This window comes from Rhineura floridana, chromosome 7 (genome assembly GCF_030035675.1).
Source record: "Rhineura floridana isolate rRhiFlo1 chromosome 7, rRhiFlo1.hap2, whole genome shotgun sequence".
In the NCBI taxonomy this organism is placed as follows: Eukaryota; Metazoa; Chordata; class Lepidosauria; order Squamata; family Rhineuridae; genus Rhineura; species Rhineura floridana.
In genome coordinates, this window is record NC_084486.1 from 21,704,466 (window position 1) to 21,728,851 (window position 24,386).

The 24,386-nt window shown below is 41.7% G+C and overlaps 1 protein-coding gene across 2 annotated transcripts in view; it reads right to left on the reverse strand.

The window, feature by feature from the left end:
• The window catches only part of BMPR1A (bone morphogenetic protein receptor type 1A), a 102,127-nt gene extending 91,590 nt beyond the window's left edge, over positions 1 to 10,537 (reverse strand). Inside the window, exon 1 of one of the 2 annotated variants that reach the window (XM_061635020.1) lies at positions 9,674 to 10,537. The gene's annotated coding sequence lies outside the window, so the exon portion shown is untranslated. The remainder of the gene's footprint in view (positions 1 to 9,673) is intronic. The other variant, XM_061635021.1, reaches the window with a different exon arrangement.
• Positions 10,538 to 24,386: the final 13,849 nt, after the last annotated feature.

Here is a 24,386-nt window from a genome sequence, read left to right on the forward strand (position 1 = left end):
TCCTTTGAGGCACCCCACTTCATATCAGGATTTATTCAAATCTGATGCACACCCCTATTAGTTACAGGGTAATCTTATACATGTCCACTTAGAAATAAATTCCATTGAGTTCAGTGGGGCTTACACCCAAGTGGGCAAGGGATTACAGCTTTATAATGTCAATCAAACACTATTCGAACCAGTTAACTACCAGCCCTTGCTTCTGAATAGTTTGGGGCTTGCAGTCTTCAAGTAAACGTTCTTGCTTACAGTCCTTACGCATATAGACAGTGAAAACAAAACAGAAATCCTTAGCTTCACAATTGGTAATTGCTCTGTCTTTAAACATGTATGAATTCAGGAGTGCAACAGGCATGTGGGCTGTATGAACCTTAGTATAACTACCTTAGCATAACTATGGTACTTTATTTCACTGCTAAGTAACATATTTTGTTGTAGCAGCCAATTCGTATGTATGCTTGTTCAATATAGATACAAATTAACATGGAAAGCTTTATTTATATCAGGTTTTTTTCAGTGATTTAAATCAATCTAGCCTCAGTGAAGTACACTAAAAATCTTTGTTGGACTGACACTTTTTGCAGAAAACATTTCATAGTTCTATTCAGTCAATTATAGTTTGGCTACAAGACTCAGCTGGCATGTTGAGAGAGATTACAAATCACAGTCTAGACTTCAGAGGAGACATGCTGCCGTTTTTATTATATGCCACATTAATGATCCAATGCATATTGCTATAAGTTATGCAATACTAAAGCACTTTGCTGATAAAATCGAGCGCCTGAAGAGCACGATTCCGTACGCCGTGGACACAGGTAGTGGGCCAGAGCTGGCCAATTGCATTCCAGTCCGGTGGGATCGGTTTCAGCCCCTTCCCTCTGAGGAAGTGGACAAGGTGCTCTCTAATGTGAGGCCAACCACGTGCTTGCTTGACCCTTGCCCTACATGGCTCATTGTGAGCTGTAAAGAGAAATTGAGCGAAGGGATCAAGGCAGTGGTGAATGCTTCCTTGGAAGAGGGTGCAATGCCATTAGCCCTCAAGGAGGCAATAATAAAGCCCATTCTGAAAAAGTCCTCCTTGGATCCCCAAGAGTTGAACAACTTTCACCCAATTTCCAATTTACCATTCTTGGGCAAGGTGACTGAGCGAGTGGTGGCTATTCAGTTACAGACACACTTGGATGAAGCGGATTATTTGGATCCATTCCAGTCGGGCTTCAGGACTGGACATGGAACTGAAACAGCCTTGGTCGCTCTGGTGGATGATTTGAGGAGGGCGTTGGACAGAGGTGAACACACATTCCTCGTCCTCCTGGACCTCTCAGCGGCTTTTGATACCGTTGACCACGGTATCCTCCTGGATCACCTGAGGGGAATGGGAATAGGAGGCACTGTTTTACAGTGGTTCCATTCCTATCTCTCTGATAGGCACCAGCGGGTGGCATTGGGAGATGAGGCTTCAGACCCTTGGCCTCTCAATTGTGGTGTGCCACAGGGTTCTATCCTCTCTCCCATGCTATTCAACATCTATATAAAGCCGCTGGGGGGCATCATCAGGAGATTTGGGCTGCAGTGCCACCAATATGCGGATGACACTCAGCTCTATCATTTAAGTCCTCACCAGAGATGGCTGTGGTTACCATTTCCAAGTGCCTGGAGGCCGTAAGTGAATGGATGGGAGGAAACAGGCTGAAGCTGAACCCCGACAAGACCGAGGTACTGCTTGTGGGAGATAGGAGGAAGTTGGGTGATTTTGACCTGGTGTTGAATGGGGTAAGATTGCCCCTGAAGGACCAGGTTTGCAACCTCTGTGTTGTTCTTGATTCCCAGCTGTCCATGGAGGCTCAGGTCGTGGCGGTGAGCCGGGCAGCTTGGTATCAATTACATTTGATACAAAGGCTGCGACCCTACCTCCCTGTCCATCTGCTCCCACGGGTGGTACATGCCCTGGTCTCCTCTCACTTAGACTATTGTAATGCGCTCTACGTGGGGTTACCCTTGAAGACGGTCCAGAAATTACAGCTGGTACAGAACGCGGTGGCACGTCTGATCAAGAACAGCCACCGCCGAGACCATATCACTCCAGTACTTAAAGATCTGCACTGGCTACCAGTTGTTTACCGGGCCCAATTCAAGGTGTTGGTTTTAACCTTTAAAGCCCTACACGGTTTTGGTCCAGTTTATATAAAGGAACGCCTTCAGCATCACCAGACAGGCCGCCAAACGAGATCAGCCTCCCAAGACCTTCTCTCGGTCCCACCAGTCAAAACAGCTAAGCTGGTGCGGACCAGAGAGAGGGCATTTTCAATTGTGGCCCCCGCCCTCTGGAACTCTCTGCCTTATGATCTCTGCCATGCCCCCTCCCTGACAGGCTTCTGCCGAGAACTGAAAACATGGTTTTTTAGGCAGGCATTCAAGACCTCTGTCTAATTTAGTTTAAATTTTTGTATGATGGGGGTAGGTTTGGATTGAGTATACTTATTGTTGTTTTGTATATGTTATATTTTACTCTATGTTATATTTTAGTCTATGTACGCCGCCTAGAGTGGCCGTTAATTCGGCCAGATAGGCGGCCTAGAAATAAAATTTTATTATTATTATTATTATTTATTATTACTTGAAGCTCAATACAATTTCTTCTGAATAAACACATTTACTAACAGGTCTATTAGTAAAAGTGTGTGGTCATACAACTACCTACAGCTGAGGAAACAAATTTTTCCTCATTTAATAAATCCTTCATAGCAATACTTTTTACAATAGCAGTAAGTTCTCCTTAACTGTGAGTTGTACGAATAGTTGTGGAAATGATCACTTGATGGTCAAGTAGTGTTATACAAGCAAATATTACTTTTGGAGCTACGATTCTAGAACAATGCAATACATCACTGTATACACCAGAATATCTTCCTATTTCTGGAACACACGTATAATCCTAGACTATCACAATACACGCTATCATGACCATGCAAAAACAACAATCTGATACTGTAATTCTCAACGAGTGGAAGAAAAAGCAACAACCCCCTACACAGGCTTATACATAGCTATTGGCCTTGTTGCATGTGGCAAGGAAGAATTGTCTCTAAGTAACTAGGTTGGGAAGCTTTACAAAATTACTTCTTTTTATTTCCGTTAGGCCACAAGTGAATACAGGTATATGTAAGCAGGTGAGTTAGTAATTTGTTTGTGAGCTAGTAACTTTTTTTGGCTTATTTGTCCAGTGAAACATAAGTGTCTCACACAAGATTCAAGATTGTCTAGAATTATCAGGTCTCCACATTTTGTACCTGCTAAGCTCTTTTTATCAAGAATTCAATCTTGCTGTTGGCCTGTTTGCCACTCACTATTAATACTTAAGTTTCTTTTCTTGGTCACTGCTAATTTTCAAACTGGTGTGTGCTCATCCTAGTTTCACAGGGTCTAGATTATCTAATTCCACTGCTATGGACTACAGGAAATGTTAAGTGCAAACAAATATGTATAACAAATATGTATAACAAATATGTATTTCCCAATGTGTATCTCAAAATCCCTAATGCACACTGCAGATATCATTTTGGAATTTTTCCAGGCCATCTGTTTATAATGCAACAACTGTCTAGTTGTTCATGTGTTGCAAGGGACCCAGATGTTTTCACCTGAGGGAAGCTCTTCTTTCTCAGGTACACTGCATTTTCCTCCCAGCTGTCTACATGTTATATATTTTGACAGGTAAAAATGTTGTTCTTCAGCTCCCTTGCAGAACCCTTCCAATGTAGAGCTCTGTCAGGAGCATACTCTCTAAGTGTCAAGGACATCTACACAACAGCACCCATGGCACATTGATGGCAAAAATCACCCCCTTCCCCATGCCTGTACCATGTTGTCACCCACACACCAGTGGTCAACCTGCAAAAAACAAAAAAGGCACATCTGGGAGTTGAAAAGGAGCAATCACAAGGAAAAGTGGCCCAATATCCAATACCTGGGAACAAATCTTCAGATTTTAGCGCAGAGGCACACAATCCAGATAGCTCCGTGAGCCACTTTTTGCTTTAATTCAGCGTTTTATTTTTATTCTATTCTATTAGCCCCATTTTCTCTTTGCATTGCTACTTCTCTGATCACTTCTCCAATAGCTTTCCCTTCTTTTCTTCTTCTGCTCCACACCACTCACATTCTCTTCTCTCTGCAACACAAAAATCCCTCTCCCAACCACATCTCATTTGTTGCCCCTACCCATGCATGTCTCCACAGCTGTTTTTCTCAACTGCCCATTATTTTTCTTCCTGCACCCCACATCAGCAGGGGTAGGCAACCTTTTCAGGATCAAGAGCCACATTCAATTGGAGAAAATGGTCATCAGCCAAATGGTGCGGTGGGTGGACACTCCTCTTTTCATTTTCCTCCTTACCTTGCTTTCTTCTCTTCATCCATCCATATTCTTTCTCTCTCAAACACATATAGAGGCTTTCCTCCTCCTCATCCTGTCTCCCACAAAGAGAAAAAACTTTCCAGGAGCCACCTATTGGCAAATAAATCCTTAAACATGCAGTCCCCCTGCCTGCTCTACTCATACTTTGAAGAACTGACTGCTTTGCAGGCTTCCATCCCCCTCCTCCTCCAAAGCTGATTGCTCGAGTTGTCATAGATGACTGATGGTGAAATGGAAGGATCTTTGCTCTGCCCATCCTATTTTAAGGAAATGGGATAGGGACCTTCAGGTCACATTTGCATGTCTTCAGGAAAAGCTGTTCTTCCTGAAGATCTCCTCTTCTCTATCTTAGCCATCATGTTCTGTTGCCTTTGCTGAGCAACTGGTCAAATGGAGGGGGATGCCAGTTCTTCCCATGGGATTCCTTTCACTGTGGTATCCTCTGGGCTTTTAGCAGAAGCAGGAATGAAAAGTAGGATGGAGGCAATCTTCTTCCAAGCTACAAATATGGAGAGTGTAGAATCTGATATATTTAAAAAAGAGGAATGCCAAGTCCCTCCTCCAAACCTCTCCCATTTGTATGGGAACTACAAGGCAAGGACCAGGGGAAAACAGATGAGGTGAAAGAACCTGGCTTGGAATGTGGCTCTGGAGTGTAAACACAGGCTACAGAAACTCTGACAAAACTCCTCCCACAAATAGTGCAGCTGCTCAGCCAAGGACTTTCAAGGAAGCACAATACCGATGGATAGGCCAGGGTATATACAAATCAGATTCACCTCAATGATTGTGAGTCAAAAAAATGCAGTGGTGGGGAATTTTGGTGGCATCATGAGCACATATGGGGGCTGTACAGAAGGAATGAGAGGGGCTGCTTCCCACATGGAGATCCCTCAAGGGCAGCTTGCTCACCTGACACTTGCTATCTCCCCAAGAGAATAAAAAGTGGCAAATTATTATTTTTATTATTAAACATTTTACCCGCCCTTCATCATCAAATATATTACCTGCCCTTCACCAGTAGGTCCCAGAGTGAACAATATAAATTACATTACAACAGAAAATACATTAAAATATATTAAATACTTTACAACATTGTCATACATTTTAATGATTCAAGTTTATTTTTTTACTTTCAAATTTAAGAACATCATTAGGCAAGTATTTATATATGTACAACTTCTTTTCATTATAGATTTATATATATATAAAAACCACAATTCTACACATGTCTACTTCGAAATTAAGTCCTCAGAGTTCAGTTACAGTTACTCTCTAGTAAGTGTGTTTAGCTAGACACACTTACTAGGGAGGAGCTCCACTGCACACTGGAACTTTCTTCTGAGTAAACATTTATAAACAATAAAGCACAACAAAGTATAATCAAAGGCTCCAACATTTCTTATTCATGTACTACAGTATCCAGAGAAGTCACACTGAAATCATGAAGCATTTCAAAGATGAAGACACAATCATGGAATATGTTTATATGTTAAAGACGTTCCAGCCAAATAACTTTATTCTAATCTAGTGTGCACAGATAATGTTAACGTCTGCGTGGGAAGAACCACTGCCAGTCAGTGTGAACAGTACTGATCTAAACAGACCAATATTAAGGCAGCTTCCTATGTTGTATGAACCCTTGTGAAGAAGATTCAAAAATTCAGCAGCCAACTTGTTATAACCCTTATGAAGTTATACCAGTTACATATTGACTAAAATCTATCTTCATTCTACTTAAAACACATTGTCCTGCAAGCTATATAGTGTTGACGATGGCCTTCAGAAACATACCCCTTTAATCAATTAAGATACTTTTAATCTTCCCCTTCCCCATTAGCCTCTCTCTCTCACACACACACACATTGTGTTTTAGCCCAATTTTTATCCTTCTTAAAGAGTCTTATCAGAGTTGCAACTTCAGAATTTACAACTTAAGCCCAAAACAATACTATTCAGAATGTCCTTCAAAAAAACTTTAGCCTTTACAGCCTTCTTCAATTCTTTCTTCAAAACTCTCAATAACTATACTTGAAAAACTACTTTCTGTACTTGAAAGGATGAAAGTTATTGTCAAGAAACTAACATTCTTCTGGAGTAAGAGCTTCATTTTCTATAATGTAGTTTTAATTTAAGAACACTCAATTCATTATCATAAGCTGACAGAAAGAATGGAACTTGGGACCTGCAACAAAAAGTTTCAGGATGGAGTGGTCCTGTTCAGGATTCGAGCTACCAATCATTCTTTCAGGATACTCCATTCTGTTCCCTTCACCACCACCATCCTTTTCTCCCCCCACAATTAGCTAACAGTGAATACCCACTGGACATGCTCAGTCACCATAAGGCTATTTGGTGGGTTTCTTCCTTCTTAGGATCCAGCCGCTGGTTCATTATGACAATTGGGGCACTGCCACACTAATCTCTGTCTGCCCTCTGCTATTCCCCATCTGCATGTCTTCTGACTTATAACCACTGCAGGGGGTGACACTGTCTGTCAACTCCCTCCTTTGTCTCACTGTTGTCCTTGCAGAGCTCAGCAGGGAGGAGTTTGGGGACAAAAACAGACTAAGTTGGCTCTGCCTGTCATTGACTCTGGCTCCACCTACTGTTGTGGTCTCCTTGCCTTCCACTCTATCAGTCTCAGTGAGCACCAACCATCACTCTTAGGATCTTTGTCTTTTCAAGTTTTTTGTACGTCTACAAACCATGGAGTTTCCCCAAACCTGATACTTTCCTCTTGCTGACAGATGGTGCTGTTTCGGCTACATAAAGACTCACACTTAAGAGAAATTAGTTTACTATTAGAATTTAGGATTCACAGGGTAGTGGCTCTCAGGAATTGATTCACAAAATTGTTGTTCAAAAACTACTCATATGCACTGGCTATCTACACAGCATGCTTTCACATACAAGAAACAACATTTTTGGGAACCAAGTCTAAGGCAAAGGCAAGATGCAGCTTTGTATGGATCAGAAGAATGCAAAGACTCTCACTTCTCACTTAGAACCAAGGAAAAGATACATGATTGTGATGCAGTATTTCCATAGTTCAAATAACTGAACACAGTTCCTATTTAAGTGAAAGGTAGAAAACACCTTATTTAATTTCAGAGAGCCAAGCTGCAGTCTTCAAACAATCAGGCCTATGATCCCAATTCACTTACTTACTTGGAGGCAAACTACATTTAAATCAACTGGGCATTTCCAAGTCAAGTATGAAGGATTGTGATGGATATGAATGCTTTAAGAGATTTGTGCATTATAGTTTAAATATTAATACAATACACAAATATATAGATCTTTCATCCAGAAAAATTGAATCTACTGTGTGAATTTGTTTTTTGCACCAATTTGTTCTAAGTTTGAAATATTGTATTTTGAGAAGTGCGGGGCCTGAACTTAATAAATACAATTCTCTTTTCTGTTAACTTCAAATAGGCTCCTAAATGCTACATAATAGAAAGCAAGGATCAGGATGTCTGGTGTAGTGCCAGTTCAAGGCTTCAAGACTCCAATGTAATCATTTACAAGTCAAGTCATGTATTTGAAATAGAAAATACACCTGTTAAACATCTCATAAACTTTACTAAGAAACTAGAAGAATGTTGTCGTCATAAAGTGTTAAGATAGAATTGTAAAAAGGAAATGCTAAATGGATTGAAGACAGTGATGCCCAACCAATACTGGCAAGCAAGCTCACTCTACTGCATACTACAGGATCCCTTCGTCCTGGGGTGACTTTCTAGTCTACTGAGCCAAGGAGTAGGCAAAAGCACAGTGCTGGACAGGGAAGCAAAAGTACATAGAAATGCCATAGCTGGGCAAAAGGGCTCTGTTGCAGTTATCCCTCCCACAATCTTCCACTTTCTAGACCACTTTTGGAACTCATGTTGCAGGCTGGCTCACCCATGATCTAGAACATGGCTGTAAAACACACCAGAACACATAACACTGCCATACAATATAAGCCACAACAGCAGCCTCTCATAGATTTCCTTTTATAGAAATGTGTTAAAACACAATTTGTTTTACACAACTAATGGGTACAACAATATACTGCTTTTATCAAAACAGGCTTATCAATTTTCATAATACAAAAAATTGCTAGGTGCTCCACCACAACAATCAAACAACTGAATCTGAAATGTCCAAAGACGTTAACCCTGCAATCCTTACTCCACTTATGTGGGAGCAGAGTCCCACTGAATTCAACAAGACTTACTTCTGAGTAGCCATGGATAGGACTGTGATGTTAGACTCATTTTAGTATGACATTTAGACTTTACATTTTAGTAAACTTCATTTTTCAAAGACTAGCAGTCAATTACTTGGAAGCAAGATCCACTGAGTCAAATGTGCTTATGGTCAACTGCAACTGGTTTACCTAATCATTTTAATATTGAATACAATGCAGAAAAGTAGCACACCTCCGAAGCTTGACTAACACATCTAATTATGAAAACTTCCTTTAATATTAATTGCTTATTTCAGGGGGTGCAGTAGAAAATATATTAAATAGTTCTGTTAATTAAGAAGTAGCACTACAAATGAAGAACCCCCACCCTCCGCATAAATAGCACCACCAACCATTCCAGGAAGACAACCAAGCACAAAGCTAACCTGGGGATTGAAAACGGAAAGGTGAGAAATGTAAATTTAACAAGTGTCAAGGTTCCTAGTAGTGACCAATCCCAGGCCCCATTTTTTTAAAAGACACCCCTCTCCAAAGATAGCAAGAAGAGACGCAGAGCACTGTAAATGAAGGATTGTTAAGTGATATTTCAACTGCTAGTAAATACTTTTGGCCGTGTTACTCAATTAGTTAAACTTGGGACAGGGGGAAAAAGTGTATGCAGCGAGCGGAGGCGAATAACCATGGAGGAGGTGTCGATTCTCACACAACACCAAGAACTCTGGGTCTGGCAGACTTCGCTTCTTTCTCCCTTTGGTAAGGATAGGGACTATAACCTGCCGATCCTATGCACGCTTACTCGAAAGGAAATTCCACCGAGTTGAATGGGGCTTATTCCCAAACGAAGTTGCATGTAACTCCCTCCCCCCTTTTATTCCAAGGGAGTGGGGTGCTTTTCCTCAGTGCCATCAGCCAGGCCCGGCACGAGGGGGGGGGAACGCCTCCCCCTTTAAGACAAGAAAGCAGGAGAGCGAAATTCAAGGGAGGCCATAAACATAGGCGGGTGTGGATTCCATACTTTCCTGCCGCCATTTACTCGCTTTCGCTACCTCATTACTTACCCGTGTTGGGGGCCCTTCATTCTCCTTTGTGTGCGCGGTGAGGAATATATGAGATATTTGTTTTCCCGGAGCGACTGAGTTTCGGAGAAGCGTTACGAAGAAGGAAGAAACTCCTCACTTCGGCCTTGCCAGCGACGTTTCTTGGCTTCTACACGACGCGGCTCAAGCTAGACAAGGGCCCGGGGGGGAGTCAGGCTGAGGGAGTGGGAAGACCGGGCTGCCCAGACAGCGCAGGCCTCTGCGCCCTTGCTGCTTCTCTCGCCTTCTCTCACTCGACGCCTGGGCCACCCGTCCCCTCACAGTCCGCGCGCGCGCGCGAAAAAGAAAGAGGGGAAGGGGCAGCTCGGGAGCGAGCGTTCGGATTATTCCAATCACTGCTGACACTTAAGTAGTGAGTAGCAGCAACAGCAGCCGCCACGGAACGGGAGGAGGGAAGAATGGAGGTGGGAGGGTGTCCAATAGGAGGTGGAGGAGGAGGCTGCTGCTGCTCACGCGCAATAAGGGGAAAAAATCTAGACGCCAGGACTCTCTCCTTTCTCACGCACACGCAAGCTCCGCCAACTTCCAACGCTGTCGAAGTCTCTCTTTTCTTCTTTCCTCACTCCCCTTGGGTTTCCTCTACGAAAATTGCCGAATAAGTTCGGGAACATATTCGTCTAAAAGTCCCCCCGGCCGCTCCACCCCCCGCGTTACTTTTTTTCTTAGTACGTACGGGCAACCTGGACGCGTACAGCTGCACTCGGCCACCTTTTACCGAAGACGCGGCCGAACGCACGGCGGAGATTGCCGAAGGGCATGAGGCGCTGTTGGGAAAAGTGCTGAAACGTTACTCCGCCATCTCCTTGTGAATCGCGAGTCCTACCCTTGCGTCTCACGGCTGGGGGAGAGACCGTGAGCCTCGCTGAGGTGGTTTTGAGGGCTACTTAAATAGCCAGTACAACCTTTTTTCAGTTCAAAATCCTTTTTTTGTATAACAAGAGGTAGAAAGTGTTGACGAAGTGTTAAGTGTCATTTATTGATGTAGCGATTTCCATGTGCATTACGTCTACGAATATCCCCCTCCGCGTTTTTTTAAAGACGCTCTAAGACACTCCGAATGTTTGTTTTTAGCTATTGGGCGCTCCCTAATATGTCTTACTCCATGCACGTATGTGTAGAATCTCCACTGCCAAAAAATACTGCGTACAAGTCAGGTCATCGCACTTCAAAAAGGATATTGCAAATGGGGGGGAGTGCAGATAGGAGCAAAGGGGTGGAGCAAGTCCTTTATGACGAAAGACCACAACTTTGGGGGCTTTTTAGCTGAAAGAAACGGCGAATGGGGGGATATGACAGAGATGTGTAAAAATGCTGCACGATGTGTGGAGAAAGTGAATAGTGAGTACTTACAATGCTGGAACCAAGGATCATCCAATGGACTTGAATGATGGGCGATTCAGGGCAGACAAAGGGAAGTACTTTCGCACAACACGTAGTTAAAATTAGAATTTTCTATCACGGGATTTAGTGATGGCTACCAACTTGGAGGCTAAGGCTATTGCCTCCAGGATCAGAGGCGCTATGCCTCTGCACGCCAATTGCATGGGATCATAAGCAAGAGAGGGCTTGTGCTCATGTTCTGCATAGGGACTTCCATCTGGTTAGCTGCGGTGCGAGCAAAATGCTAGACGATATGGGCTCGTCCCATAGGGCTCTTATAACTACTTGACTGATCAGCACGGTGAAGGAGTCTCAAGTTAACACGAACTAGCGAAGGGCAGGGCTTTACTAACAACTTTACCCCACCAATTCCTGTCTACAAGCATTTTAGAATTCAATTTACATCTTGCCTCATTTCAAGGGCCCTGGATGGGTAACAGCTGTTTAAAAATAAAATATACACAACGTAAACAAAGTAAACTAATGAATGTCAGCTTAAAAAGACAATGTTTTACAGCTGGAGGGGTGCAAGTATTTTGATGCATCTCTAGGAAACGTTGGAGGTCCATAACTGTGAAGCAGACACTAAAAATGTCTGTTTAAGCATGCAGAAATAGATGGAACAGATGTTCTGTCTGTTTCAGCAGGGATAGGACAGTAGAAATCAAAACTGATCAGTCAGAATGATGCAAAAAGCTGAGGTATGTAAGATCCACATTATTAAGGGCTTTTTGGGTCAAAAAACAGTGCTTTGAACTGTAGTTTGAACCCAAGGATCTTTAAAATATGTAGTGGGTTTCTGGGCCATGGAGTGTTAATGATGCCAAGGAAAATGCTTGCTCTTATTTCCCACCCCTCCTTTGTTATTCTTATGGAGGTTCAAATAATGTTATCTTATTATAGGGAGACTCTTTTGTTACACCAAAGTTTGGAAATTCTGTATTATTGGACTGACTTCGGTAGAAGTAACATTAACTTCACCCTTTTTAACCCTTTCAGATGATAGGGTGCCTTTTCCAATTTGCAATGAGACTCATTTTCAGTTTTGTTTTATCATATATTATAATTTTAATGTGTATTTTACTGCTAAGAGGTTTTGATGATTAAGTGGCATATAAAAACTGTTTTAAAATTATAAAAATGTCCTTTCCTTTTTCTCGCCCTCTTTTTCCTTCTCTTTAAACATTTAAATATAGTCACCCTGCAGGGGGAAGGGGAGGACATTGGCAAGGTAGACTTGGTGTGCACACACACATATGTGTGCAGCGTTGGTGTCAACACTTGCCATCCTTGAGTGGCCACCAGGACCCCAGCATTGTGGTGGGACCCCATTCCTTTTCTGACCCAGTGCTCAAGAGTGGCTGGGTCTAGCTGCCAGTAAAGTATTGCTGTGGGGATTGTGGGAAATGAGATGAAATATTGCACTTCACCCCTACAAATGCTGCTCCTGGTGCTGCCACTTAGCAGCAGAGAAGCAGTGGTATGTTTTCAGCTTAATCTTTGCTGCCAAACTAGTTCCATTCCTTGCAACTTTACTTATTAACACCGGTATCTTTAATCATTTCAGTGGGTGTGGGGGCTCACACAATGCTCTCATGTCAGGGAAGCCATATTTGATCATCCTATTTAGCAGCTGTGGTTTCTAGAATGCATTCAACTTTGTTCTGGGTTCCAGGCAGCTTACAGGCACAGGCTATTTGTCCTTAGTGTGGGTGGGGATAGAAGACCATGAAGGGTTGTTTAGATTAACCTGAGCTGAAATAGTAAACTGAAGGGATTTTCTGTATCTTCAAAGAAAATAAGGAGTGGGGCATAATCTAGTCAGAGAAGTTTGTAGTGCTAAGGTGGCAGATAAAAGACAAACAATTCTTGTCAATGGATGGGGTTGAGGTTTTCTGAAAGGGGGGCAAAAAGGAGCAGACTGAATTTGGGTTAGCAAATAACCTTTATGTTTAGGAATGCTCTCTTATGAAAGAGTTATTTCAGGACATGGCAGTTCTATAAAGTACATTAATCTTTTGTTTTTCTAAAAATAAATACATTAAATCTCCCCAGCTTGATAATGCCCTATGAAACACTAATTTCACATGGTTTCTTTCCCCCCCACCCCTGCCACATTTTAAAAAAATAGTTTTGGCAGTCCTTGTATGGATAGACTGCTGTCAGCATTAGGAAAGTGAAGTAGAGGTTTTGGCAGAAAAAGTTCTGGAAATGAATGGCAATGTCTGAAAAAAATCTACTGTAAAAGAACTGGGGTTGTTCTATAGGACTTTCTCTTCTTCGCAACTGGGTAGCATACTGTTTAGGACATGGCAGCAGTTTCTCATGGCAGAGTGCCCTCGTAGTCAAGCTGTTTCTAAAGGGTGCCTGATTGAGAATAATGCTGTAGGCACTTAACATTGGCAGCTGGCCTTCTAAGAGGATTCTGTGGGAAATGCTAGTGTGTATTGTCAATGGTCCAGTCTAATATTGTAAGATAGCATCTAGAAAGAAGAGCTGCTGTTTTAGATTGGGAGATGAAAGCTGCCGCTTTGAAACCGGTACTAATACCTAGTGTTCGAAACACTTCAAGTACATGATTCCCAGTAATAATTACAGTTCTACTAGTTTTATTGTTTGCTATTATTTTACTGTTTTTATGACATTTTAAATACTGTAACCAGTTTTGAGGATAAATGATAAAAATATAATAAATTAATGAATAACACACTGCAAGTAAGTCCACATTGCAGATTGGGGAGGGTGGTTGCTCTGAGTTCATGGCTGAGGTGACATTTGAATTATTATTTATTATTATTATTTCCATTTATAGACCACTTACTATCCAAAAGATGTCAAAGCAGTTTACAATAGAATACACAATGTACAATAAAAAGCGTATCAAATTAATTTACAAAGCAAATAATCTGGTCCTTCCTGGCTCACAGCTCATACTTTTAACCACTACATGACACCATTTCTGCTGAATGGATTGTGTGCATTTCCATTTCACACAACACAGTACTAATAAACAAAGGAGTGCTTCATTACTATTTCAGTGCCAGGCTTTTTCATAGGGAATGATGGAGCTTTATGCCTGGCCATTTTTTTCCTTCCTTCATTACTTATGTCGCTGAGGGATTGCTTTCTTATATGGAGGAAAAATTTGGGACCAAAAATAAGTTTGCTTTAGTATACAAATCATGGTGCATGTTTGTTTGTTTTTAAGCACACAGATCAAGCTGCTGCATTCATGAGCTCTTGACAAAAAAACATCAGCTTCATACCATGTTTTTTTAAACAGAAATAGTCTTCATATAGGAAAATTGTAATGTGCGAACCTGAAATCCAAGTACAGGAAAGTAAAATCAAGTCTGCAGTACAGCAAATACAATGATTGTTTTATTTCCATTTTGTTTATGTAGGGGTAGGGGTGGGGGTGACTGAAAGAGACTTGTCCAAACTTAAGTCATCTAGTGAAGCATGATAGAGGTTAACGTTGGATCCAGATATCCCTGTTCCAAGTCTGGTATTTTTGGTAGTGGGAAATAACAACTTGGTTTGGATCTTTTATATTCCATTTTAACATGCAACACATTCAAACAATAGAATAGGAAGTCTGTGTTATTTCTCAGTATTGTGAAAAGTTTTTTCCTAAGTAGTACCTAAATAGTGGAATATGTGATTGACAAAAGAGATGAAAGGGTGGGGGGACATTTATAAACAGTGTTGTGGAGTGGTTTGTCATTCTGTTAACTGATGGTTGCCACAATTTGCCTGATCCCACAAGTCTCTTATTTCTACATTAATAAATGCTTTTGCTTAGCATAGAAATACTTTCCATTTTACAATAGAAATACTTTCTGTTTTACAATGTGCTGTTTTAACAAACATGCCATTTTTAACAAATGAAGAAAGCTGTTGCGTTCCATATGTAGCTTATTGCTAAGCATGTTTCACTATACAAACTAAATCTCATGCACACACACACAAAAAAAGCTGAGAATCTTAGCTAATAAAGAATCAAGCCTGGGTGGTTTTATTTTACAGAAAATGTTATTCATTGGCAATTGTGCAAATTCCTCGATGCCTAACAGGGAAACCCTACTGCAGTTCCACAATGTTGATGGCTGGGTGGGGATAGGATGGTGTGTGATGGTCTCTTTCCACTGGCCTTTGTAGGAGGAGAAGAGCACAGCTGGTGGGGGTGGTTGTGGTGAAGGGGAGGCTCTATGTCCACCCAAGTGTGTTGTAAGCTACTGCTGGTGGAGATCCCCAAAACAGGATGATTCAGGGCTAGGGTAGAATCATAGAATAATAAAGTTGGAAGGGGCCATAAGGCCATCGAACCCAACCCCCTACTCAATGCAGGAATCCACTTTACAGCATACCTGACAGGTGGCTCTCCAGCTGCCCCTTGAATGCCTCCAGTGTTGGAGAGCCAACCACCTAGAATAGTGGCAGCTTTGGATCAGCTGTGTCTAAAGTTCCATGGATAGTCCAAGGGCTCAACCAGAGAGGCCCTGGAGCTCGCATGGCAAAAATAGGAAGAAGGAAAATAAAAACCTTCCACTTTGCTCAGCGCAAGCCAGTAGGCCTTCAGATGTGGTGAAGGATCCGCTGCTCCATCTGTCTCCATTTCCTCATTAGGATTGCTCCATAAATTCATGTACTCACAATTTTAATTTTAAGCACAGCATACAATGAGTTTTACAGCTACATTTGTGTGTACACCATTCTTTCATTTTACCTATTTGAAATAACAGTATGCACCATGGTTTGTATTCAGCTAAATCCTACTCAAAGTAAACCCACTGAAATTAATTAATCTAAGTTATATATATTAACTTCAATGGGTTTACTCTGAGTAGGAGTAGCACTGAATACCACCTTCGGTGTGGGATCTAAAAAGCAACTTTGGGCACATACCGGGCCTTGGGCCCAGATGGTTTTTTATTTTTACTTTTTCTCTTTTAACAGTAGACGTTCCCCCCCCCCATGCCATATCATAAATTGCTTTGAAAAGTTACATTTCAAAAACATCTTGCCATTGAGTGTGTGTGGGGGGAGTGGGTTCAATAAATACAAACTCAATCTTGCATTTGTGGAACATGTTTGTTGAATCCCAGTGAAAATCTCTTTTTTTGTTTGTTTGAAAATATATTAGCGAGCAAGAAGCACAATTTTAAGTGAAAACATTATCTTCCCTACTCCACCAGTTGCTCAAACTGATTTTGTGACAACATAGGTATGTCCCCTTGATTAGCCATGGGAAGAATTTTGATTTGTTTCCCATTTAAAGTCGAATCTATCAAATTTACACTTTCTGAAACAGTATGAGAACCAAAACAAAGCCACCCTTCAAAATTCACACTTGTCTTAATTTTGCAGTGCATTTGTCCAAACAATGTTTACAAAAAATCATATTTTAGGGGAAAGTATACATAAAAATAAATATATTAGTAAAAATAATATACAAAAAATGTGTTATATTAGGAGAACCAAAATTGACTGATCCTTCCATCCCTACCGATGCTCTTATCATGAATATTTTCCTTTCCCTCAGAAGTTAATCTACAGTTATATGCTCAAGTACATCTAAGTAATTAAGGCTGCAGTTCTGAACCCACTTATCTGGGGGGTAAGCCTTGTTGAATTCAGTTGGTCTTACTTCTGAGTAAACATGTATGGCATTGTGCTGTTAGGTTCAATCCTAAACTTACTTACGAGTAAGACCCGCTGAAGGCAGTAATGGTACTTGCATCCAAATAAACATGCTTAGGATTGCACTGTTAACTGCTGCTCATTTTATTCCTAATTCTAAATGCAATTGACTGAAACCTCAAATAATTATCTGATGCACTGAAACTATTTTCAGTCTCTTTAGCCCTATAGTTCTTGGTTTTTAAAAGTGCTCTACTTGTACGTTCTCTAGCATGTATGTTAGATAGGTTATGATCAGTTATATGAACAGTGATATAATTGATTAATAACTAGAAAAAAAGTAACACAACCGTTTTTCATTCCAGTTAATTCGGTTTTATGACAAATGAAGTAGTGTGGTATTTGCTATATTGACCACTACCCTCAAACTTGAAAGCAAAGATTCCAGCTTCTTTAATCCTTTTACTTTAGCGCATGCATGCTTGCACTTTTTTCTATTTACAAACCAGGAACAAATGGCAATAAAGTATTATAAATGAAATGTTCAACTTTAAAAAGCACAGAACAGTTAAAGAAGTTTATTGCATGACCCAAAGCCTTAAATAACAGTTCCTGTTGCATGTGCAGCTACAGGAAGCTCAGCTGTGCTTCTCTTACAATTAATTGCTTCCGCTGTATATAAAATTGAAAGTATTGGGCACTCTGGTGCGGAAAAAGGATATCCTCATACACTACTCCTATTTCCTTACCAAGGACTATTACTGAGCCTTTCACCATTAATTCATTTATAATAAATTATCCTGTGATGACAAAAGAGAGGATGAAAGAGAAAGCTATTACCAGGGAAGTTTTGCACTTTTGTGCTCTTTTCCATTTGGATTATAGCTACAAAGTGCACCTCTGGTAGAAGATGTTTAATTTTAAGATCTCAGAACATTAAAAAGAACAAGAGCTTAGGTCTGTTTGATCCTAGGGTTGCATTCACAAACATGAGGATGGAATCCTGGAGATGGGGTGGAGGGTTAAGCAGCAATGGTGTGGGAATTGGAGGGGAAACATGGCTAGTAGGGAAAGGATTAAGCACTCCTTTTCCTTCTCACTCCTCCACTCAAAATGGTCCCTAAAAGCTACTTTTCTTTACCGAAAGGGCTACAATATATACATTTGCACTACAATAATGCACCACTGATTTAAATCACCAAGAGAAACCCTTGCTTTAAATCAAATGTGACACTTATAGTTCTTCATGTATTTCTTAACCAATGGTTCAAATCTTATTACCAAAACATATTAATTTACAACTCAATATAGCATTTTACAAGGAAGGTAGACTTTGTGTAATTGGTTAGAAAACTTGATTTTTATCTACTTAGTACATAGTATATAATATTGACTGTGTCAAACTGCAGATGCTTGTTTTCTGAGAAAACAAGTTTGAATGGAGCTCCCCAGGAAAGCTGTTATGCTGAAGTAAAACAGAATAGACTCCAGGCATCACCATTATGGTCTGCCATGATGTTCCAAAATAAGGGGCATGTTATGTAATATAACCTTAACCACTACACCATGAAGCTCATTGGGTGACCTTGGGCCAGTCACTGCCTCTCAGCCTCAGAGGGAGGCAATGGTAAACCCCCTCTGAATACTGCTTACCATGAAAACCCTATTCGTAGGGTCGCCATAAGTCGGAATTGACTTGAAGGCAGTCCATTTTATGTAATATAAAATAAGAAAATGACACCCAGTGGCAACTCTTAGCTGTATTTTTCTGTATTATAAACTTGGGTTGTAGATCTAAACCTAGTTAACTGATTAAACAAGCCATAAGGAGCTAAGCTTTTTCCCCCCCTATGAAAAGGAAGGAAGCCTGAGATAATACTAAAGAGTTAAGCCCCAGCTGATAGTTGAGCCATCAGCCTCAAGTAACACATCATTGGCTGGCAGCAGTAGCTGGGAGGAACCAGCCACACATATAAAGTCAGAGCACCCTAGCGACGGAGCCTGCTCCACGAGCTAGAGGGAGCCCCAGCTGATGAAGCGTCAAGGCGAGTTAAGCAGCAGAGTGAGTTCAGCAGCAGGGCGAGGAGGCCAGGGCCCCCCACTCTGCCCATCTGTTCCCTGACCTCAACTAAACCGCAGTCTCCAACCCATTGACGTAATAAACCTTAAACAAAACTATGCAGGTAAGAAGCCAGCAGGGGTGTGGGGGCTTTCCAGTGTTTTGCACCGCCTGCAGCATGTACGACTATCTGCCTGTTGGACAGAAGTCGTGGGTGTGCTGTCGGTGCAATGAGCTCCTGGCTGTCCGGGAACGACTTCATTTCCTTGAGGCCAAGGTGGCGGACCTGGAAAAGCTGAGAGAGGCAGAGAGGTGTGTGGAGGAGGCCTTCAGGGACGTTATAGCTGTGTCCCACTCCAAGGATGATAGCTCTCCTGCTATCATGGAGAACGATGGTCTCGGGGAAGGAGAGCATCCAGCTGAGGAAGATGGAAACGATCCCTTAGAAGGGACCCATTCCTTGGGGGATGAGCAGCTATCCTCTCGTGCCGAGGATATATCTCCAGGGGGTGGAGGGATCCTTGTAGTGGGTGATTCGATCATTAGGAACATAGACAGTGGGGTGTGTGATGGGCGTGTAGACCGCAAGGTGTTTTGCCTGCCTGGTGCACAGGTTGCAGATATTGCCCGTCGTTTAGATAGTTTGGTAGACAGTGCTGGGGAGGAGTCAGTGGTCATGGTGCACGTTGGCACCAACGACATGGGGAAATGCAGCCGTGAGGTCCTGGAAGCAAAATTTAGGTTGCTAGGTAGGATGCTGAAAGCCAGGACCTCCAAGGTGGCTTTCTCTGAAATGCTACCAGTTCCACGCGCAGGACCAGCCAGACAGGCCCAGCTTTGCAGTCTCAATGCGTGGATGAGACGATGGTGTTGGGTGGAAGGGTTTGGATTTGTTAGGCACTGGGGAACATTTTGGGACAAGCCGGGCCTGTACAAAAGGGACGGGCTCCACTTGAACCAGAATGGAACCAGACTGCTGGCACTTAAAATTAAAAAGGTAGCAGAGCAGCTTTTAAACTGACTGAGGGGGGAAACCCGACAGGAGCTGAGAAAGGTCCGGTTCGGAATAAACCTCCCCCCTGGGATAAAAACCAAAGAAATGATGAAATTTTAAAAGGGGTAGGCCTAGAAGTAGGCATTGTGAGAGCAGGGGCACAGGATATAAATTCAGAAGAGCAAAATTACCACAGGCCAAACCACAAGTGCCAAAGACACTTGAAGAGAGACATTGCTTACAAGTGCCTGTACGCTAATGCTAGGAGCCTGCGAACCAAGATGGGAGAACTGGAGTGCTTGGTCTTAGAGGAGAGCATTGATATAGTGAGCATAACCGAGACCTGGTGGAATGGAGAAAACCAGTGGGATACGGTTATCCCTGGATATAAACTATATCGGAAGGACAGGGAAGGACGTATTGGTGGCAGAGTCGCTCTATACGTGAAAGAAGGCAAGCTCGAAACCCCAAAAGAGGCAGACTCCTCCACAGAATCGTTGTGGGTGGTGATACCATGCCCCAGGAGGGACTTAATACTGGGAACGATCTATCATCCCCCTGATCAAAATGCTCAGGGAGACCTTGAGATGAGATATGAAATTGAGGAAGCATCCAAATTAGGAAAAGTGGTAGTAATGGGTGACTTCAACTACCCGGACATAGACTGGCTGCATATGTGTTCCAGTCATGACAAAGAAGCAAAGTTTCTAGATATTCTAAATGACTATTCCCTAGACCAGTTGGCCATGGAACCGACCAGAGGGACGGCAACCCTGGACTTAATCCTCAGTGGGGACCGGGACCTGGTGCGAGATGTAAGTGTTGTTGAACCGATTGGGAGCAGTGACCACAGTGCTATTAAATTAAACATACATGTAAATGGCCAATTGCCAAGAAAATCCAACACGGTCACATTTGACTTCAAAAGAGGAAACTTCACAAAAATGAGGGGATTGGTAAAAAGAAAGCTGAAAAACAAAGTCCAGAGGGTCACATCACTCGAAAATGCTTGGAAGTTGTTTAAAAACACTATATTAGAAGCTCAACTGGAGTGCATACCGCAGATCAGAAAAGGTACCGCCAGGGCCAAGAAGATGCCAGCATGGTTAACGAGCAAAGTCAAGGAAGCTCTTAGAGGCAAAAAGTCTTCCTTCAGAAAATGGAAGTCTTGTCCGAATGAAGAAAATAAAAAAGAACACAAACTCTGGCAAAAGAAATGCAAGAAGACAATAAGGGATGCTAAAAAAGAATTTGAGGAGCACATTGCTAAGAACATAAAAACCAACAACAAAAAATTCTATAAATACATTCAAAGCAGGAGACCATCTAGGGAGGCGATTGGACCCTTGGATGATAAGGGAGTCAAAGGTGTCCTAAAGAACGATAAGGAGATTGCAGAGAAGCTAAATGGATTCTTTGCATCTGTCTTCACAGTGGAAGATATAGGGCAGATCCCTGAACCTGAACTAACATTTGCAGGAAGGGATTCTGAGGAACTGAGACAAACAGTGGTAACGAGAGAGGAAGTTCTAAGCTTAATGGACAATATAAAAACTGACAATTCACCGGGCCCAGATGGCATCCACCCGAGAGTTCTCAAAGAACTCAAAGGTGAAATTGCTGATCTGCTAACTAAAATATGTAACTTGTCCCTTGGGTCCTCCTCCATGCCTGAGGACTGGAAAGTGGCAAATGTAACGCAAATATTCAAAAAGGGATCCAGAGGGGATCTCGGAAATTACAGGCCAGTTAGCTTAACTTCTGTCCCTGGAAAACTGGTAGAAAGTATGATTAAAGCTAGATTAACTAAGCACATAGAAGAACAAGCCTTGCTGAAGCAGAGCCAGCATGGCTTCTGCAAGGGAAAGTCCTGTCTCAGTAACCTATTAGAATTCTTTGAGAGTGTCAACAAGCATATAGATAGAGGTGATCCAGTGGACATAGTGTACTTAGACTTTCAAAAAGCGTTTGACAAGGTACCTCACCAAAGACTTCTGAGGAAGCTTAGCAGTCATGGAGTAAGAGGAGAGGTCCTCTTGTGGATAAGGAATTGGTTAAGAAGCAGAAAGCAGAGAGTAGGAATAAACGAACAGTTCTCCCAATGGAGGGCTGTAGAAAGTGGAGTCCCTCAAGGATCGGTATTGGGACCTGTACTTTTCAACTTGTTCATTAATGACCTAGAATTAGGAGTGAGCAGTGAAGTGGCCAAGTTTGCTGACGATACTAAATTGTTCAGGGTTGTTAAAACAAAGAAGGATTGTGAAGAGCTCCAAAAAGACCTCTCCAAACTGAGTGAATGGGCGGAAAAATGGCAAATGCAATTCAATATAAACAAGTGTAAAATTATGCATATTGGAGCAAAAAATCTGAATTTCACATATACGCTCATGGGGTCTGAACTGGCGGTGAGCGACCAGGAGAGAGACCTCGGGTTGTAGTGGACAGCACGATGAAAATGTCGACTCAGTGTGCGGCAGCTGTGAAAAAGGCAAATTCCATGCTAGCGATAATTAGGAAAGGTATTGAAAATAAAACAGCCGATATCATAATGCCGTTGTATAAATCTATGGTGCGGCCGCATTTGGAATACTGTGTACAGTTCTGGTTGCCTCATCTCAAAAAGGATATTATAGAGTTGGAAAAGGTTCAGAAGAGGGCAACCAGAATGATCAAGGGGATGGAGCGACTCCCTTACGAGGAAAGGTTGCAGCATTTGGGGCTTTTTGTTTAGAGAAAAGGCGGGTCAGAGGAGACATGATAGAAGTGTATAAAATTATGCATGGCATTGAGAAAGTGGATAGAGAAAAGTTCTTCTCCCTCTCTCATAATACTAGAACTCGTGGACGTTCAAAGAAGCTGAATGTTGGAAGATTCAGGACAGACAAAAGGAAGTACTTCTTTACTCAGCGCATAGTTAAACTATGGAATTTGCTCCCACAAGATGCAGTAATGGCCGCCAGCTTGGATGGCTTTAAAAGAAGATTAGACAAATTCATGGAGGACAGGGCTATCAATGGCTACTAGCCTTGGTGGCTGTACTCTACCACCCTAGTCAGAGGCAGCATGCTTCTGAAAACCAGTTGCCGGAAGCCTCAGGAGGGGAGAGTGTTCTTGCACTCGGGTCCTGCTTGCGGGCTTCCCCCAGGCACCTGGTTGGCCACTGTGAGAACAGGATGCTGGACTAGATGGGCCACTGGCTTGACCAGCAGGCTCTTCTTATGTTCTTATGTTCTTATCCAACACAGCAAACAGCTTGTTGAATAATGAGACTGTAAGTGTAGGTTTAGCATGTTTGTAATAAGATAGAATTGAATGAGAGAAAATTACTCTGATTTTTTTTTAGAAAAATCCAATTTAAATTAAAAAAAACTGATTTAAAGTTTAAACATCCGATATTTTAAAAATCACTTTTTCATCCACCTTGGTAATTTGTGGTTTGCCCCTTACCATAGCCTAGTTTTTGAATCCTGACTGGAAATTCATTTTATTTGTTTTTATATACTTTTATACTGCTGTTCTATTGGTTTTCGGTTTTACTTCTATTTTAATTATATTATTTGTTTTTATCTTTTACACTACTTTGATATTTTAAAAATATTACACAGGTTAGAAATGCTTTAAAATAAACAAAATGGCTTGAAGTAAGAGTGTGAGAGTTGCCTGTATCATTTCCTGTACTCCCCCCCCCCTCCAATATTCTATGTCTGGAATATAATATTCCCAGTGTTCTATAGGGCAGGATATAAATCTAATAATAAAATAACAGTAAATAAATAAATAAAATAATTTATACACATCAACCAAATCTGTGTCTTTTTAATATACATAATTTATTTAGCCTGTGCTATCCAGGATTCTGAAGAATTTGGAATTATTTATATTTGCAAGGATTACAAAATGAGAGATACTAGATACAAAATACAAGAGCAATGGATGGAGTGCCTGAAGTTTGCATATGGCAGGACAGTAGGGTGGGTGTGGGTGTTGAAATAGCAGGGAACCGTGCAACTCACTGAAACCCATTTCAAACCAGTTTCAGATCCTGGGAAACAAATGGTGTGCTGCTTAATCTAGGTGAGGTGAATGACACCCAGGTAACACTGAAAGTGTGAGGCAGCAATATGCTCCATGGAAAGAACATGCATGCCTAAGACTGGCTCCCAATTAATTAACTGGTTAATGAAACCAGCATTACATAGACACTGGCCTATTTTGAATTTAGGATTCTTATTTAAACGTTGCAGCTTCCTCATGATCCTAAATACTTTACCCTAGCCTATTTGCATGTGTGTGACACTTACAATGCCATAGTATTTGATATAGTCCCATCTGAAATGCATAGGACAATTTCACACATAAGGCATACATATTATTTGAGCTCTGCTGCATACTGTTTTATGTAAACATCGGATCATTGTTCATGTGGAGGAGAGGTGTTTGGAATGCCAGTGAGCATTCTAGTCAATGTATTTGCATTACAGATGCAAGAGGTGTCAGTTGCTTTAAGCTTAATGTAATGCAAATACCCTTCAGAGAACAGCATTGCTGAATCAAACGTAGGTCCAGAAGTTCATTTCCAGCAACCATCAGGCAGATGC